The 19,051-nt window shown below is 37.7% G+C and overlaps 1 protein-coding gene across 8 annotated transcripts in view; it reads right to left on the bottom strand.

Moving 5' to 3' along the window:
- Positions 1-19,051, bottom strand: part of FUT8 (fucosyltransferase 8) — a 296,746-nt gene that overhangs the window by 198,497 nt on the left and 79,198 nt on the right. The gene's annotated exons all lie outside the window — the stretch shown is intronic.

Below are 19,051 nucleotides of genomic sequence, written 5' to 3'. Positions count from 1 at the left end.
TTTTTCCTACAAAAGAACATGAAATTTTGTGTAATATAAAAAGGTCCCACAGTTAAAAACAGACAAGAGAGGCAGAATATACAAACAGCTTCAAGGACAAAAAACATTTCACACCAGAACATATTTACAGTTCCTCATCTAGAATTCAACTAACATCCAACTGCGGCAATCAGCCAAGCTTGGCAAATTAAAATAACAGTAATTTTGACAGATCATCTTCCATAAATATTCAAATATGGACGTTTGTGTGCATGCAAGGGTCTCCACATGCCAATCAAAGTGCTTTGTTTAGGATCCTAAAATGGAGCACTTTTTTCACCCTTCTCTAGGAACCCCCTGAATCCTTTAACTTTCATTTTAACTTTCTCAATCCAGCTGATTAAGAAACTAATTACTTCTCTATCTATAGCCAGAAGTCAAAACGTAAGTGTTAAAAAAAAAAAAAAAGATAAGAGTAACATATGCACTAACAAACAAAAGAAAAGTATCTAGAACTTTCAAAAATCTAGGTTTGGAATGACGAAAGCAAAGATCTACTAAGAGGGGGAGGATGCATGAGAGCTGTGAACCATGGCAAACGCATGAAAGATTAACTTTTCATTAATGTGATCAGGTATGCCTTGATAAACTAAAATTCTGATGTAATGAGCAATTAACCATTTCATAAATTTGAGTTTTCTCACAGTTTCATTAAGATTACCATTTGGGGCCAGCCCTGTGGCACAGCAGGTCAAGCTTTCACCTGCAATGTCAGCATTCCACAAGAGTCCAGGCTGCTCCACTTACAACCAATTTCCCTGCACCCACGTGGGAGACCCAGAAAAATCTCTTGCCTCCTGGCTTCAGATCAACGCAGCTCCAGCCATTGTAGCCAGCTGGGGAGTGAACCAGAGGATGGAAGACCTCTCTCTCTCTCTCTCTCTCTCTGCCTCTCTTTCTCTCTCTGTGTAACTCTGACTTTCAAATAAATAAATACATCTTTAAAAAATTTTTAAAAAGGAAAGACTACCATTTACTTGATTCAAGATAAGACCCTATGTCTTGATAACATAGTTTAAGTACATAAAACTGTCAAAAGTAGGGAAATACTATGAGTATGAAATTCAAACCACACATACTCTTTGAAACATACAGATATCCCTATCAAGAGCAATTAATAATTAAGAGCAATGATGACTTTTAATAAAAAGCAAGTTATCTGATGCATGAACTTGCTAACTGGTCTATCCTCCATTAATCAGTTTCTCTTAAACATGTACACAATTAGTACAAATTCTCAGATCTTTCAGGAAAATTACAAGTGACAGGCATGCATCTGCATTCAAGATAGCATTAAATTGTGGAAGAAAACTCAGCCTATTCAGAAGCTTCAATGCTCATTGCTGAAAATATTTCTAGACAGGAGGACAAACATGTTTTAAAAACTCATACTTCATGATAACTCCCAACTCAACCAACCAAACCCAGGTCCAACAGTGTATCCAAGCCTAACCAGTGCTTCCCAGGCCAGAAAAATGAGGAGAAAAGTCTAGTTTAGTGGTTTCAGCTTCTCCTGGGAGCTCCTTAGAAATGTAGAATCTCTGGCCCTACCCATGGACATACCAAATCAGAATCTGCATTTTAACAAGATTCCAAATGATATATATACTCATTAAAATTTGAGAAGCTTTGTAGGAGGGAGGATGACAGAGAGAGTATAATATTCTATTCAAACCCTGGTTCCCAACACAAGCCATTGTCGGGTCAATAGGCAGTCAATTTTTAACCTCTGGTTTTCTGCATCATTATTCCTGTCACAATTTTTCATATTTTAAATAAGGGTCCTGAAAGACTAAACAGTCTCAAAAGCCAAAGAATAAGTATGTAATGGCTAAATCTCAGGTTCCAGGAAAAGATGTGACAATTATCTCAGCACAAATGGTCTTGCCCAAAATCATATTAGCTAGACACATTTTAGCTGCACACCACATAAAATGATGTTGCTGGTCAACAACAGACTTCTCACACAATGGTGTCTCCTAAGATTACACTGCTCAGTGATGGTACAGTGTCAGTCTGTGTAAGTATATTCTATGATATTCATAAACAATAAAATCACCCAATGATTCATTTCTCAAAACATTCCTATTGTTAAGACACACGTGATTATAATTAAAATATAGTTAATTTCTTTCCTTCCATATCCTCAGCACTAAGATGATTTGGGGTCCCAGTAGCTGGGAAACAGACCAAGCATCAAAGGTCTAAGCCATTACATAACTAGAAAAGGAGGTTATTAATGCTGGTTATTCAGCTATTATCTCTCAGCTCTAAACCCACCCTTTAATACTCCTCTCTGTAATGCCAGAAACAGAACTCTAAAAGCTACTTTTCTCTTGTGCCAAGGAACTTCCTCAAGAGTGAATATATTCAGCCGGCGCCGCAGCTCACTTGGCTAATCCTCCGCCTGCAGTGCCGGCACCCCGGGTGCTAGTCCCAGTTGGGGCGCCAGTTCTGTCCTGGTTGCTCCTCTTCCAGGCCAGCTCTCTGCTGTGGCCCAGGAGGGCAGTGGAGGATGGCCCAAGTGCTTGGGCCCTGCACGCGCATGGGAGACCAGGAGGAAGCACCTGGCTCCTGACTTCGGATCAGCGCAGCGCGCCAGCCATAGCAGCCATTTGTGGGGTGAACCAACGGAAGGAAGACCTTTCTCTCTGTCTCTCTAACTCTGCCTGTCCAAAAAAAAAAAAAAAAAAAAAAAAAAGTGAGTATATGTTTTTTTTCCAGTCAGCATTGCCCTCATTTAAGGTTTCCATACCAGCAGCAGCAGTTAGTGACAAACACCAGCTTTTTCTGGTATTCCTAGAAGTATCCTTTAGAACTGCAGTAGCAGCCAGCCAGGCAGTACCCCTCAGGAGCTCTAAACCCCAGCACTGTGGTGCCCTACTCCAGTTTCTTCAATCTTCAGCCACGGGGATGGATGGTGGCTGCAACTACTAGCTTGGTGTTTCACCAGTGCTCCCCTTCCACTTTTAGAGGTTTTCAATATCTGTAGAACACACCCTTTATATTCAATTTTTTAAAGATTTATTTATTTATTTGAAAGAGTTACAGAGAGAGGGAGAGACAGAGAGACCTTCCATCCACTGGTTCATTCCTCAAATGGCTACAATGGCCAGGGCTCAGCCAGGAGGAAGTCAGGAGCTAGGAGTTTCTTCCAGGTCTCCCACAAGTACTTGGGCCATCTTCTGCTGCTCTTCCCAGGAATTTAGCAGGGAGCTGGACTGGAAGTAGAGCAGTAGAGACATAAACCAGCACTCATACCAGATGCTGGTACTGCAGGCAGCAGTTGTACCCACTACACCACAACACAAGCCCCTCCCCTTTTTTTGGCTAAAATATCCAGTGTGAATTGTTTTCCTAACAAATCTAATAATCCATGGGGGCTAAATGTAATAAAATTCAACATAATCTTGATCACTTTGGGAAACTGTTTTCCTAAAACATGATATTCCATAAAAGAATTTCACTGTCTCTCCCCAAAAAATAGGCACAAGATGAGAAATAGATACAAAATGTACAGTTGACAAAGAGGAGGAAACACAATCTAAGAAAGCAATTTACTGAAACAAATATGATAGGAAATAAATTTAAATTCTTAAAACAAAGACCAATAAAAATTCTGAAACAAATTTTCTACTTTAAACAAAAAAATTCACAGAATTGTAGAAGTTGAAGGAACTTTATTGCTCTGACTCTGCCACTACTCAGTTTTCTTAAAGCGGTTTAATACCTAATTGAGGTTACTGCACTTTAAGAAAGCTGTTGAGAAATTAGGGAAATTCCATCAAAGACTGCACAACTGATGAAAGGGGAACAGGAACAGGATCCACTAAGAAAGGTACAAGGAGTCAAACTTTTAGTCCAGACTAGTGAAAAGAAAACATCAGGCCAACATTTTAGCTGCCTTGCAGTCTGAGTCCTGACAGGATGGCCTTCACACCTCTACAGGAAATGAGTTCATAAAGAAAGGTGACAAAGTTAATGAAGACATAAAATGGAGCTTCTTAGCTTACTGACTCTCCTTCTTACTGGCTCTTAATGCTGGCTTCAAGTGAAAATGGCTGGGGCCAGTTCTTTGGCATAGCGGGTTGTATGCAACACCAGCAATCCATATGGGTGCCAGTTCCAATCCTGGCTGCTCTACTTTCATTCCAGTTCCCTGCAAATGGCCTGGGAAAGCAGTGGAAGATGGCCGAAGTGCATGGGCCCCTGTAGCCTCAATGGGGGGCCCAGAAGAAGTTCCTGGCTCCTGGCTCTGGTCTGGGCACTACAGCCATTTGGTGAGTGAACCAGTGGATGGAGGATCTTTAGTTCTCTGTCTCTCCTATCTCTGTCTGCCTTTCAAATGAAACAAATAAGTTTAAAAAAAAGTGAGACTGGTCTAAGACGCTTTTATCAAAAATAAAAAATGATGATGATGATGTCCAGAATCCCAATGCCAGAGTTCAGATTTAACTGGTTTATGACAGTGCTCATCACATTTTTATTTTTTTATTTTAAGGTATACAAATTTCAAGTATATCATATATACAGATTTAGAAATGGAGTGACACTTCCCACCTTAGCCTCCCTCCCATCCATGCTACCACTCTTCCTCCTCCTCCCTCTCCTATTCCCACTCTTAATTTTTACAAAAGCTCTATTTTCAACTTACTTTATACTCAAAAGATTAATCCTACACTAAGAGTTCAGCAAATAGTAGGAAGGAAAAAACTGTTCCTCAACAGGAGAAACAAGGGCTATAAATGATCATCGAATCTCAAAACGTCATTTTCACTCCAACATATTACATTTTAGGTACTCTACTAGTTAACACAGATCAGGGAAAACATATGGTATCTTGTCTTTCTGGAACTGGCTTATTTCACTAAGTATAATGGTTTCCAGTTGCATCCATTTTGTTGGAAAAGACAGGATTTCTCTTTTTCTCATTGCTGAGTAGTATTCCATAATGTGTATAAATAATTTCTTTATCCAGGGTTCAGTTGATGGACATCTGGGTTGATTCCATGTCTTAGCTGCTGTGAAATGAGCTGCAGTGAACAAAGGGGTAGAGATAAATCTTGGATATGCTGATTTAATTTCAATGGCTGCACCAGTTTACATTCCTACCAAAAGTGGATTAGAGTACCTTTCCCCCTACATCCTCACAAGCATTTGCTGTTTGTTGATTTCTGTATGAAAGCCATTCTAATTGGAGTGACATAAAATTGCATTGTGGTTTTGTTTGTTTGTTTTCCCATGGGGTGCAGGGCCCAAGCACTTGGGCCATCCTCCACTGCACTCCCTGGCCACAGCAGAGAGCTGGCCTGGAAGAGGGGCAACCGGGACAGATTCCGGCGCCCTGACCGGGACTAGAACCCGTTGTGCTGGCGACACAAGGCGGAGGATTAGCCTAGTGAGCCGCGGCACCTGCCCTGCATTGTGGTTTTGATTTGCATATCCCTGATGGTTAGTGAACCTGAGGTCTTTTTTCATGGTTGTTGGCCATTTGTATTTCATCCTTTGAAAAATGCCTACTCATATCCTTATCCCATTTCTAACTGGATTGTTCGTTTTGTTGTTGCATTTCTTGAATTCTTTATAGATTCTGGAAATTAATCCTTTATCAGCTGAATAGTTTGCAAATATTTTCTCCCATTCTGTCGGCTACCTCTTCACTTTGCTGAGTGCTTCTTTTGCAGTGCAGAAGATTCTCAGCTTGATTAAACCCATTTGTCAATTTTGGCTTTGATTGCCTGTGCTTCTGGAAGTCTTTTCCAAGAAGTCTTTGCCTATTCCAATGTCTTACAGAGCTTTCCAAATGTTCTCTAGTAACTTTATGGTATTGGGTCACAGATTTAGGTCCTTGATCCAAATTTGAGTGGATATTTGTGTAAGTTGTAACACAGGGGTCTTCTTTCATACTTCTGCATGTGGAGATCCAGTTTTCCCAGAACCATTTGTTGAGGAGACTGTCCTTGCTCCAGGGATTGATTTTAGCTCCTTTGTCGACGATAAGTTGGTTGTAGACATGTGGATTGATTTCAGGATTTTCTATTCTGCTCCATTGGTCTACACACTTAATTTTTTGGCAGTACCAGGCTGTTTTGATCATAACTGCCCTGTAGTATGTCTTGAAATCTGGTATTATGATGCCTCTGACTTTGTTTTTGTTGTCTAGAATTGTTTTAGCTATTCAGGGTCTCTTGTGTTTCCATATGAATTTTAGCATCATTTTTTCTAGATCTGAAAAGAATGTCCTTGGTATTTTGACTGGAATCACATTGAATCTGTAAATTGCTTTTGGTAGTATGAATATTTTGAAAATATTAATTCTTCCTATTCACAGACATAGAAAATTTTACCAATTTTTTGTGTCTTCTATGTTTTCTTTAATGTTTTATAATTTTGTAATTTTCATCATAGAGATCTGTCGCTCCCCCACTCGCAGAGGAACGACACCGGAGGCTGTTTTCTTTCCCCGGTCCTTCCCGGATTTGCTGCCGCTCCCCCGCTTTTGGGGAGGAGCGGCACCAACCAGCCCTCCGACCGACTCTCTCAGGGGGCCCCGCATGTTGTCTCTCTCCCCCTTTTATAGTCCTCTCCCACCAATCCGTGCTCTGCTGCCCACGTGCTGAGCACGGGCTTTCTTCCAAACAGGGGTTGGGTCAGGAATCAGCTAATTAACGAAGCAGCTGTGTAAGATTTGTTTACTCTCTCTCAGCGGCATATGGTGGGAGATCAGACGCACAGAGTTAGTTTCAGTCCACAGTCTCAGTACTTATTTGTCTCGCGGGCGCCCCGCCATGTTGCGGGAGACGGACCCTGCTCCCCACGGAGATCTTTGATCTCCTTGGTTAAATTTATTCTAAGGTATTTGATTTTTTTTTTGTAGCTACTGTCAATGGGATTTATCTTGGAAGTTCTTTCTCAGTCATGGCATTATCTGTGTATACAAAGGCTATTGATTTTTGTTTGTTAATTTTAAAACCTGTCACTTTACCAAACTCTTTTATTAGTTCCAACAGTCTCTTAGTAGTCTTTTGGTTACCCTATACATAGAATCATGTCATATGGGTGCCGGTTTGGTCCTGGCTGCTCCTCTTCCAATCCAGCCCTCTCTGCTATGGCCTAGAAAAGCAGTAGAAGATGGCTCAAGTCCTTGGGCCCCTGCACCGACATGGGAGACCTGGAAGAAACTCCTAGCTCCTGGCTTAGGATCTGCAAAGCTCCTGCTGTTGTGGCCATCTGCAAATGGAAGACTCTATCTCTGCCTCTGCCTCTTTGTAACTCTGCCTTTCAAATAAATAGAAATAAACCTTTAGAAAAAAAAAAAAAACTAATAATAAACTACATATAAACAAGATCCCCAAGCAATCATCATGCACACTGAAGTTCAAAAAATGTTATTCTATAATAATTTTAAAGGGGTGTGTATGTAAGAGAGAGGGATAAAAGGAGGAACAGAGAAGAATGTATGTAATGTGTGTGTGGGTCAAAATAAACTCAAGTCTAAAAATAACTTTTTAATTGGATTCTTCTGAAGTTTTAGATAACAATATTTTTATACTTAAAGTCTGCTAGAGCTTACTGAGACTACTGTTTCAGAAAGTGAATAATAATTACTCAACACATACATGTCACAACATTATTCTTTATCTATACATCAATTTAATCTTCAACACACATCCATAAAGTAGACATTTTCTAATTCCAATTTTACAAATAAGATGAACATTACACAAATAACTTGTTCCAGGTCACACACCTATTAAGTAACAAGCCTTATACTTGAATTCAGATAGCATGTTCAAGAATCCATACTCAGGGGCCGGTGCTGTGGCACAGCACATTAACGCTCTGGCCTGAAGCACCGGCAACCATATGGCTGCAGGTTCAAACCCCGGCTGCTCCACTTCTGATCTAGCTCTCTGCTATGGTCTGGGAAAGCAGTAGAAGATGGCCCAAGTCCTTGGGCCCCTTTACCCACATGGGAGACCCGGAAGAATCTCCTGGTTCCTGGCTTCAGATCAGCACAGCTCCAGCCGTTGTGGCCAACTGGGGAGTGAACCAGCAGATGGAAGACCCCTATCTCTCTCTCTCTCTCTCTCTGCCTCTCCTCTCTCTGTGTAACTCTGACTTTCAAATAAATAAATAATCTTAAAAATAAAAAAAAATAGAATCTATACTCATAACCACAAAATAATGCTATTTACCAATACCATCCTAAAACATTCTGAAAACATTTAGGGGAAAAGTTTAATTATTGGTATTAAAAACAATGTAAGACTAAAGAAAAAACCAGTGTGCTTTTCTCTAGTTTAAAAAAATTATGAAAACTCAAGAGTTATAATAGTGATATAATTGTATCAACACTTTTATGGTCTGTAGCCCACACTTAAAACCAAGAGGAACAAGACAGAAAGGACAGTAAACTCAGAGGTTCCTTAGAACTTCAACATCATCAATATTTTGGGGTGAATGATAAACATCAATATTGCATGCACAAGGCCATCATATAGAAGAAAAATTTTTGGCAATAACCATTTTGTTTTCTATATTTGTTAAGCAATTAAAACCTCACTTTATGTTTCCCCAAAGCCTCTTTAATTTGCCCCTATAACTACTTCTCCTGCCACCCTCAAAAAAGTAAAGTGCATGCAGCTATAATTATTTTTCACAATGAAAGAAAAATAATGTAAATTTAGTCTGATTTTTCTCTCTGTATCCTATGTCCTCGATCTCTAAAAAAGTCTATTCTCTTTCCATCTATTGTTACAGAAGCAAAAATCTTAGTTCCAGTAGTACCCAACGATTACTTCTGAAAATGCTGTGGAAGACTTTAAAGGAGAGGTCTGACAGAAGCAGTCAGTAAATCTCCTAATAAAATTTTTGATAATTCATGTGAATTCTAAATACCATGACAGAAAGTCAAAGCTCCAGGTATAAATAAAAATCATTGTACTGGCAAATAAATTGAGTTTAAAATATATAAAATTATATTCTGTTTTTAAAACATAGCAATACTAAGATATTTTAGCTTCATTCAATCCAAGAATGGTCCTTAAAAAGGGAGAAATGTACAATACTGTTTTAATGATGACAAAGCCCTGGTGACCTAGTTTCTGAGAATGAACAAAACTACAGATATTAACAACAGAGCTGCTTAGCACATAACAATTATGTCCAAAATGTCCAAAAACACTTTGGATCTACATTCGCAAATGTAAAGAATCACTGAAAAGTAGTCTTCCAAACACCTAAATTTAAAACTACAACTTGAAGTAATTTTGATTGAGACTTTACCGAGGACTCTAAAAAAGATAAGGTCCATGTGAAGCACTTTAAGGAGAGAACTTTTTTCCTAAGCAGTAGCAAGGCTTCTCAGGGAGCCAAAACAGGTAAAACCCAAAGGAAGTGTGTTCTTAGGGGATAAGGCACAGGAGAAAAGCAATCTAAGCATACCAGCTATAACTCTTTCATTAACTTATATGACTAATAAAATGACCCAAACCAAAACTCCTTGAAAATTTCTATCATTTTTTAAAAGTATTCATATTAGATATGAAAGATATTTTTCCCTTTTAGTTAACACTAGAAAATCGTCACTTCTTTTCCCTCTCTACTTGGCTTCATAATAGCACCTCCTCAAGCTATCCTCCTTTCCCATCTGATTCAGGGAGACTACACTATTTGAATATTTGAGTAAAATAAATTTATGGAAAAAATGGGAAAAAAATACCCAATAAATGATATTTACTAAATACCATTTAAATGAATAAATATCACCAACTCTTCTGTCCTTACAATATGGAAATACCATATTTATCATGTCATACATAAAAACCTTAATGGAAAAAATTAACTACCTTTCATCAATAAAATGGGAAATTTATTACAGCAAAGAACAACTATTTAAAAAATCAATAGACTCATTTTTAGTCATCAGTAACACTAAATTAAAAAGATGATTCTCCCAACTCATAGTGAATAATAATTATGATTAAGCTTGTAAAAATGCAGCATCTAATGCCCCAAGACTAGAGGCTCTGATTCAGAGACTGGTTTCTGAGGACAAACCCAAAACTCCACATTTCAGTAAGTTTTCTTAGTAACGGCCACATATATCAACCCTAAATCACATTCTAATAAATAGTTGACCTTCAAACCTCTTTGAACTTCCAGATCAATCCTTTTGGTCTGATCAAAATGATCATTCCCATCTCTCATCTCAGCCTCACCTCTAATGAAACTATACACTTGATATTAACACAGAAAAAGTAATACCAACCAGTTTCTGGACATACATTACCAATGGTCATGAACTTTTACTATATTATTATTAATTTATAATTAAATTATATACTACATGCAGCACAGTGTCTCACTGGAACAAAAAAATGATCCATAAAAGTAGCTTTTATTTTCACTAATCTTTATGACAACTCAAAGAGGTGGTTGCTATCATTTCCAACTCACAGTTAAGGAAATTTTAGGTTTAGTAAATTGACCTCAGTCAAAGGTATAGAGTAAAGGGACAGAGACAGGATTCATGACAATCTATGTGACTCCAAAACCTGGACTGCCTGTTGTAATCTAGGCTAACTTCCTGAGCCAGCAAAACAACAACAGTGGGTACAAAACAATTCCACAGGGGCAGGCACTGTGATGTAGCTGGTTAAGTCCTGACTTGGTACACCCACATCCTGTAACTCATGCCAGTTTATGTCCGGGCTACTGCACTTCTGAGCCAGCTCCCTGCTAACATGCCTGGGAAAGCAGCAGATGATGTCCCAAGTACTTCGATCCCTGCCTCCTACATGAGAATCAAGATGGAGTTTCTGGGTCCTGACTTTAGTCTGTCCCGGGTATGGCTGTTGTGGCCATTTGGACAGTGAACCAGAAGATGAAGATCTCTCTCTCTCTCTCTCTCTCTGCCTTCAAATAAATAAATATTTTAAAATAATAACATTCCACAGTCATAAACACCTTTCAGGAGAATTTTCCGGAGTCATCTCCAGGTCAGTCAAGGCCTAGACACATTCTCACACACATTCCTAAATGACTAAGAGTAAAAGAACAGGCATAAGAATATGATGGGTTGCTAACCATGTTTAATGATCCACAGCACTTTAGAATTGCAGAATACACTATATGTAATGATAAAAAAATTATTATATAGTTTACCTATTCTGTAATTCTAAAGTAGTTAAAATATAGTCAGAAATCACTCAGTGCAAACTGTCTCATTCATATTTATCACATGTAATATATAAAAAAAATTTTAAATTAACTCCTTTTCATCAAAAAAAAATGGGAAGTTTATTACAGCAATGAAAAACAGCTATTTAAAAATCAATAATGGGGCCAGCATTATAGCACAGTGAGTGAAGCTGCCACCTGCAGTGCCGGCATCCCACGAGGACATCAGTTCAAGTCCCAGCTGCTCCACTTCCCATCCAGCTCTCTGCTATGGCCTGAGAAAGCAGAAAAAGATAGTCCAAGTCCTTGGGCCTCTGCACCTGTGTGGGAGACCTGGAAGAACCTCTTGGTTCCTGGCTTCAGATTAGCCCAGCTCCAGCACTGCAGCCATTTGGGAAGTGAACCAGTGGGTGGAATATCTCTCTCTGCTTCTGCTTCTCTGCAACTCTGCCTTTCAAATAAAATAAACCTTTAAAAAAAAAGATTCTCATCCAACTTCATAATTAATAATAATTAAAAAAAAAAAACAGTCTCCTGGTTCTCTACTTCTAAGAAGCTACAAGTGGGTCAATTCAGAACAGTTAAGATTTCTGTATCTCATTCACACAAAGGATAGACATAATCAATATGGTACTTAAAGTTCTATATTTAACATGATATTTTCCATTAAAAATTTGCAGAATCAGATTATACTCCTAGTGATTAATATTTATATGTTAATTATTTTTAAAAACACTCTAATTTTTCTCAAAACATGTTTTTCCCATCATCTTAAGTTCCTCCTAGGTGGCTGGGTTTGTTTCTTCTTCCAATTATATTTCTACTTTGTCTATTCCCACCACCTGATCCCAAAATGGTAATCACTGATTTCCACAAACCTCCTTTACTCCTATTAGAACCAATACTACATTCACAAAAATGAAAACACAATTAGTCATTGAAAAATATTGTATTTATAAACTGAAATAATACTAAAGGTACAAATTTTGGAAACAGAATGATTAATGATAAAAGTATATTATATAATTTGCTAAACTGCACAAAGAATTTGTATTTTAACCAGGAACAAGGCCAACAGCTGTTGCTTTGGTTTTATAAATCCTCTAAAATTACAGAATGTGCTTTAAGATTTTTTAATTAAATGTATTAAAATTAGGCTCTTACCCAAATTAAGTAGGATACACAGATGCAAAATTAGTTAAAATCAATTTCATTTTTTTCTTTTTAGTTTAAGTGTGAATAGAAGAATATTTAAAATTACATGTGTGGTTTGCATTATATTCCTATTGGACAGTGCTAGCCTATAAATTAATGATCCTAAGCTTTTACTAAACTATTCCTGTATCAACCTTTCATGTTTACATAGCATCATATAATCTTCTCATTACAATAGCTGAACCAACCTGACTTGCATTTGTCTGCTTCCAGGTTCCTCCCTTTCTGATATCTTCATTTAACCTTAAAATGTTGACTAAACTCTGGAATATTTCACCTCCCCACTTCCACCCTCCAACTCATACCCAAGTTACTAGCCTTGAAATATGAACCTTTTATCTCTAATGACTATTACACTTACCGAAAGGAGGAAGACCATTTTTTCCAAAGAAGCCCCAGGTTATCACTAAGAAATAATATGTGGTAATGTTAAGGATTTGGTCTCTAGAATCAATCTTCAGCATGAATTTTGCCTCCCACTGCAAATTACTATACCTCAGTTTCTCTGTCTATTAGAAGGCATTATTATTATTTAATATTAAATTAATATTTCAAGGCCCAGCATTGTGGAACAGTAGGTAAAGCTGCTGCCTGGGACACTGGCATTCCACATGGGTTCCAGTTCATTTCCCAACTGATCCACTTCTAATCTAGCTCCCTGCTAATGTGCCCGGAAAAGCAGCAGAATATGAAACAAGTGCTTGGGACCCTCTCACCTACTTGGGAGACCTGGAAGAAGTTCCTGGCTTCTGACTTGGACCTGGCCCAGCTCTGGCTGTTGCAGCCATTTGGGAAGTGAACTAGCAGGTAGAAAATCTCTCTCTCTCTCTCCCTCCCTCCACAACTCTTTCAAATAAATAAATCTTTTTTAAAAATTTAATATTTCAGTTAACTAGTATGAGAAGTCTTCAGATAGTTCACGGAAAAGTCTATCATGAAAAAACCATGGATGAATTTCAAATTTTTTTGCATCAAAATAAATGTATCTTTGAATTCTTTTCATGAATCTTTGAAGTACCCTCATATTTAGTGTTAAAGTATACACTTCCCATTGTGAAGAACTGCGAGATAATGAAAGTTGCTAGACGAGCACTTGGAACTTCAGGGCTAGTAAGCATTAGCCAATATTATTACCACTATTGCCTTCTTCATAGTGCTTCCTGAACGTACCATCCGCCATATTCCTGGAAGCCCCATTAACAGAGATCATCTCCTTAACCAAGGCTGTAGCATTTCTGATAAAATGTAAAGAATATAGAACAACAGATGGAGGAGGAGGTCATGTGCAAAAACAAAAACAAAACAAAACAAAAAACCTCCAACACCAGAGTTTTGTATCACATAATACAAACCATCTCAGTTTGAGAAGTAGCAAAGCTAAGTCTGGCATCTGTAAAAAGTTTCTTCACTGGGGATAAAGCAGGTGTTTCTAAATTACCCCTTTAATTTTCTATGCCCTATCAAGATATCTAACCCGGATGTTAAAATCTAGAACCTATTCCATTGGCAATATTCATCAAGTCTAAGAATTGTACATTCTTTGTGGCATTCATGCCTGTACACCTAAAAGATCAAAAAGCTCCTGTGTAGCTAAAACAATAATCATGGAATTTAAATTTTTGCCACATGGCAACTAAGGTTTAAAAAAAAAAATCTATCCACTGTCACCCAAGTCCCAAGTACTCAAAGAGCAGACGATATATACGAAAAGCAAACCAAGTATTATATACTTAGAACAAATTCAGGCAAGTAGCTCTTTAGCTTCAATTAAAATATAGGTAAGCTGAACTTCTCACTACCATTTTCATATCCTGTCACATACATGGACAATTGCATTCGATTTTATTTATTTTCTCTTTCTCTGAAAGATAAGGATTGTATCTTCCTGAATTCTAAAATCTACAATATAGCTTCTGACATACTGGGTATTCAAATATTAACAACGGACTGAATCTATAACCGTAATATGGGGGGAAAAAAATACTGCCTGTGAGGCACTTCAGTTTTTTTAAAACACTTCCACATGATCTCATTTGATTGCCCCAATAATTTATGGTTAAGCATGTCAAAGATCTCATTTTATTCACTAATGGTCTGAGAATGACAAGTCCAAGTAACTAATTCAAAATTACTTGCTCTTATATACCTTAATAAGTAAACTTTTAGTCTGAAACCTTGCTGCTAACAGGAAACAAAACCAGAACTTCACAGCACCACGCCACACCCTACCCCACACCACCCCACACCACACCACACCAAAGCTTCTCTCAAGAAAGAGCGGGGAGAGGAAAGATACAGAATAAGGTAGTGAGGACAATAATGAGCTAAATCATTAACTTGTTTTTCACATTTCGTTATTTCTTTCCTATTGTTAAAGTCTCACATTTTTATTTTTCTTGCTAAAAGCTTCATTCTGGTAAATTTCTTTCTTTTTCCCTAGATAATTAGTTGCACCTCCATCATCAAAATTATGCCCCTCAAATTTTCCTTGCTATCTTCCTTCAAACCTATAAATTAATACGTTTTTAAAGCTAAGCGATTTCAGAAATATAGTTTCCTTACACTGTCTTAATGAATACATATTATCAAATATGAACGCCTATTTGAATTCACCAGTCTTTTCTGAAATGGTTTCTGTCCAATTTTACCCTTTCAAAAATAACCTATTTATGTAAAAGTCCACATTCTGCTGATATTCCCACTAGACTCAAAGGAGAAAAGGACCAGTAGTTTCTCTATAAATGCACTTGCAGTAGGCAATCATTCAACATTAGCTGTTATCCAAGATTATAAAAGCAAACTGGCTACCTACTGTCACCTCTGAATTTGTACTTAGAATATTCTGATTTAATCAATGACTTTGGGCAATTCCCTCCATTTCCTTGAATGTAATAGACTTTTAGAATTTAAGGTCTAAAGAATTCCTCAGTCTGGGGATTTAAGTTCAAACTGATTCATCCTCTAATAGTTGATTTATCGTTTTAATATATGCACTTTGTCTAACCTCCATACTATGTTCTACAAAAGTATTTCAAAAAGTTCATAGAAAATGGAAATGAAAAGATCATTGCAAAAAGATTTTTAAATACATGCAAACAAGCAGTCTTCAAAAAATTTATGAAAGAAAAAAAGAACTTTTTAATTTTTAAAAGTTCATGAAAAGTACATATTATGAAAAACTCAAAAAAACTATACATGGGTTTCAAAGAATTGTTGCACCATAAGAGACATTTTTTAATTTCAATTTTCCATGAACTTTTTGAAGCACTCTTTTATACAGTTTTATACTCTTATTACTTGAACAATTATAAGCATATGTCACCTGGTATTTTAACTACTGAAAAGTGCTGAATCGTCAACTTTCTTAGAAGATTTCAAATTTCTGTGTGTGTGCAATTCAACAAGTCTCTACAATTTTAAACCAGATTCTAAATAGACAACAATGTAAAACTGCGGTTTGAATTCAAGTTATGCTATTATATCCTATGATCGATATTCAGCATAAATAGCACTTGTAAAAGAGGCAGTGATTAGGAAAAAGAAACTGGCCCCAAACCTTGCACTCAGCCACAGTTCTCTCTAGTTTTTGGTTTATGATCATGGATTTGGCTCCACAAATTAAAAGATTTGTCAAGTTTGTCATTAAATGAGGTTAAAGGTAATTTCCTATTAGGGTAAAACTTGAAAAAATCTTTATAAAACATAGACACAAGCTTTTGTAGCTATTTCCAGTAAATTTATAATGATGTCAATATTAATTCACTTAGACTGAAAAGTATTACCCCTCTAAATAGTTTTAGCACATGACAAAAATTACTTAACAGTTTGGAATACATGCATTATCTAAAAATTCAACGCAAACACAGGCCGACAAAAATCATTTGAATGTGCATAGAACATGAGAACTAAAAGGCTCCAGAAACCACAATAAAAAGCACATGCGATCACCACATCTGCAAACAATGAAACATATGGCACTCCAGTTTCGGGGAATGCTGGGCTTACCAAAACCTTTACAACTAAATTTGGGTTATTTGGGGTGGGGAAAGAGATGCGAAAGGGGAGTAAAGAACCTTTAAAACCTCTATTTTGACTAAATCTGCAGCTGTAATTACAGCTGCGCTGAAGCTTTTCTTGGAAAGGCTTAATTGCATTAAAAAGTGGGCTTAATTTATTTAATAATTTGACTTCTTCATTGCTAAAAGTTACTTTTAATTATATAACTTATTAATATTCTGTTGTTCTTACCCTGAAACTAATAGAAAAATATTGTTATTTAAATGCAAGAAACTTTTTCAGTTTTGTTGGGTTTGGGAGGGAGTTTGTTTCTTTGCAGAAAAAGTACACAAAAATTTCTATCTTTGCTACTAATAGAGAAATTTACGTATTTCTTCTCCCTTGCCATGCCATCAATTTTCTATGATTATTAAAGAGGTTTATGACTCAAATAACTTACATACAGCAATAAACAACACATAGAACCCTTTTTCATATCATACCAAATATATTCCCTAATAGTGTATTTACTCAAAAACCTTACCTCAAGCATGAACATTAAGTCATACACACACATTTTGGGGCCGGTGCTGTGGCAGAGTAGGCTAAGCCTCTGCCTGCTGTGCCAGCATCCCATGTGGGGGAGGGGGGACCCAGAGGAAGCTCCTGGCTCCTGGCTTTGGATCCACTCAGCCCCAGCCATTGCAGCCATTGGGGAGTGAACCAGCGGATGAAAGACCTTTCTCTCTGTTCTCATCCTCTCTCTGTCTGTAACTCTATCTCTCAAACAGATAAATAAATCTGTTTAAAAAATATATTTTGTGTTACATTTTAGATATGGTTCACATCTCGGTTAATTCCCTGGATTATTCAAAAGAGGAATTATTTTGGAACTTATTTTAAAATAACTGATACATTAATTTTTAAATTGCCTCAATGGCTACAAGTTTTAGTTGCATATTTTATTCCTATCTGCAAATAATGAGAATTTCTGGGGGCCAGTGCTGTGGCACAGCAGGTAAAGTCACCTTCTGCAATTCTGGCATCCCATATGGGCTCCAATTCCTGTCCCAGCCTCTCCACTTCCAATCTACCTTCCTGCTAATGGCCTGGAAAGGGCAGCAGAAGATGGCCCAGTTATTTGGACCCCTTCCATCCACATGGGAAATCCGAATGAAGCTCGCATCTCCTGGCTTTAGCCTGGCCCAGCACTGGCCATTATGGACATTTGGGGAGTGAAAGTGGATGGAGGATATCTCTGTCTTTATCTCTTCCTCTCTCTTTCTATAACTCTTTCAAATAAATAATAAAAAAAAAAAACTCAAAAAAAAAAGAATTTCTACAAAAACATCAAGAGTAGATGAAGATACTTTCTTGGGAAGAAATGAAAAAGGATAAAGAATCTTTCAGATATCCCAAGATTTAAGATATGGAGAATAAAAAAGACAATTTCCCAGAAAGTTAAAGAAAGCTAAGACAGTGAACATTTGCTTCCTGAACCAAATGTTGCCAGTGCAGAGCAATGAGATTTAAGGAGTAAAGTAATGTATCATGAAGAGGTTCTTGCCAGTGACTTTTAGTGTCAGATAAATCTATTTATTCTTTAACATCCTCTGACTACCAAAAGGAGAAAGTAACATTACTAAATTGTTATGATACTTTGCTAAACAACAGCAAAATAAAAAAAATCATTAATAACATCATTTACAGAAAAATGCTAATATATGACAATACTAAAATATTGATTATATCTTACATATTTACTCTGACAGCCTCACAGTAAACCAAACATATTCCCCATAGTCATGGTCAATAAACCCAAGCAAAAACAGAAAATATACTATTCTCCGCATTTCGTTGCTGTTCAAGTTGGTTTAAGAAGTACAAGGTCGGGGCCAGTGCTGTGGCTTAGCAGGTAGGGCCACCGCCTACAGTGTCAGCATCCCACATGGGCACCAGTTTGAGTCCCGGCTGCTCCATGTCCAACCCAGCTCTCTGCGGTGGCCTGGGAAAGCAGTAGAAGATGGCCCAAATCCTCAGGCTCCTGTGCCTGTGTGGGAGATCCAGAAGAAGCTCCTGAATCCTGGCTTCAGTCATTGCAGTCAGTTGGGGAATGGACCAGCGGGTGGAAGACCTCTCTCTCTCTGTCTGCCTCCCCTTCTCTCTCTGTGTAACTCTGACTTTCAAATAAATTAATGAATCTTAAAAAAGAAAAAGAAAAAAAAATAAAAAATAAAAAAAAGGCCGGCGCCAAGACTCACTAGGCTAATCCTACACTTGTGGTGCCGGTACTCCGGAGTTCTAGTCCCCATTGCTCCTCTTCCAGTCCAGCTCTCTGCTGTGGTCAGGGAAGGCAGTGGAGGATGGCCCAAGTGCTTGGTCCTGCACCCACATGGGAGACCAAGAGGAAGCACCTGGCTCCTGGCTTTGGATCAGCGCAGTGCCAGCCGTAGCAGCCATTTCGGGAGTGAACCAATGGAAGACCTTTCTCTCTGTCTTTGTCTCTCTCTCACTGTCTAACCCTGCCTGTCAAAAAAAAAAAAAAAAAAAAAAAAAGAAGAAGAAGAAGAAGAAGTACAAGGCCAGGCTGAAGTTGCAGTGTAGCAGTAAAGCCTCC

Source organism: Oryctolagus cuniculus, chromosome 20 (assembly GCF_964237555.1).
Source record: "Oryctolagus cuniculus chromosome 20, mOryCun1.1, whole genome shotgun sequence".
NCBI lineage: Eukaryota > Metazoa > Chordata > Mammalia > Lagomorpha > Leporidae > Oryctolagus > Oryctolagus cuniculus.
Note: the sequence above shows the minus strand (reverse complement) of the source record. Positions and strands in the feature narration are given on the sequence as shown.